General features: G+C 52.5%; 1 long non-coding RNA gene across 1 annotated transcript; it reads right to left on the bottom strand.

The window, feature by feature from the left end:
• Window positions 1-211: 211 nt before the first annotated feature.
• LOC120969792 (uncharacterized) lies at window positions 212-955 on the bottom strand. The gene is made up of 2 exons (XR_005764168.2): window positions 629-955; window positions 212-506 (listed from the first exon to the last, which is right to left on the bottom strand). It is a non-coding gene; the product is annotated as an uncharacterized lncRNA (long non-coding RNA).
• Between the last annotated feature and the right edge of the window lie 227 nt (window positions 956-1182).

Genomic DNA, 1182 nt, shown 5'->3' on the forward strand with positions numbered 1-1182 from the left:
CCAGATTTTGGACAGGACATGTTTATTTTTCTGCTTTGTTTGCTGCGATTTATCGTGTACAGAGAGCAGTTCTTACCTATACATAGAGCACTTTATGATAGTACAAGTGCTAGAACTATACAAAACATTCAAATTTTCTAAATTCACCAGATGTTAGAACTGTACCAAACAATCAGCGTGCCTCTCACAAACAATCAGCAGCAAGAACATGTACTACCAACATAATAAAATTATTGATCTGACTAGAACTGTACAAACCAATTCATACAGTAGCAGCAAGAAGTGTACCATCTCACAACAATTGGGGCTGGCCACATACAGTAGGCACAAATTCAGGCTGAAACAGAGTGGTACAAGAGGGGGAGGGGGCTGCTCAATGAGATGGGGGAACAGCTTCTCTGACGTGGATCTTGCTGCAGGCTCCTCCAAGAGTAGTTCGTAGCACTACAGACTGCAGGGAAATTCTTGACTTGATCTGAAATCAATTCATAGCACTACAGACTGCACTACACATATATAAGAAAAAGGTGCACACATCAGTTTCATATCACAAGAAATTGGGGCTACAGACAGAACACGAACTAGGCTGAATCAGAGTACTACAAGAGGGGGGGAGGTGGCTGCTCACCTTGAGCTGGGGGAACGACTTCTCTGCCGCGGATCTTGCGGCCAGGCCCGTCCAGGAGCTCTACTTGGTGCGGCTGCCGGCGGCGACCAACGGAAGGAGTGGCGGCAGATGGGGAGACGACATCACGGGGACGTTGGGCGGCTGCTGCGAGCGGCGATGGACGGAGAGTTGCGGGGCGATGCGTAGATCCGAGGGGCGGCGGCGGACGGCGGCGCGACGGCGCGGAGGCACGCCGGCGACGGGGCGGTGGCTAGGGTTGCGAGAGCAGAGGAGGAGCGTGGGCATTCATTTCTGTACGAGCAGAGGACTCGAGCCACCAGGTCGAGGAAAACGATTCGACTCGGTATACTTCGCGGTGGCATTAGCACCGTAATTTTGAGCAACTCCCGATTCTGCTTTTTGCGAAGCTGCGCCAGCCCAGCTTCTCGTCTCCGCGATAATTGCACTATCGAATCCTCGTCTCCGCGGAGCCAGCTTCTTGAAGCGGAGCCGTTCGGTGCGGCTTCTCTGAGCAATTTTCGGAAGCCAGCCCGTGGACTGCTTCCGAACGGGCC

The sequence above is a fragment of the Aegilops tauschii genome, chromosome 7 (genome assembly GCF_002575655.3).
Source record: "Aegilops tauschii subsp. strangulata cultivar AL8/78 chromosome 7, Aet v6.0, whole genome shotgun sequence".
NCBI lineage: Eukaryota > Viridiplantae > Streptophyta > Magnoliopsida > Poales > Poaceae > Aegilops > Aegilops tauschii.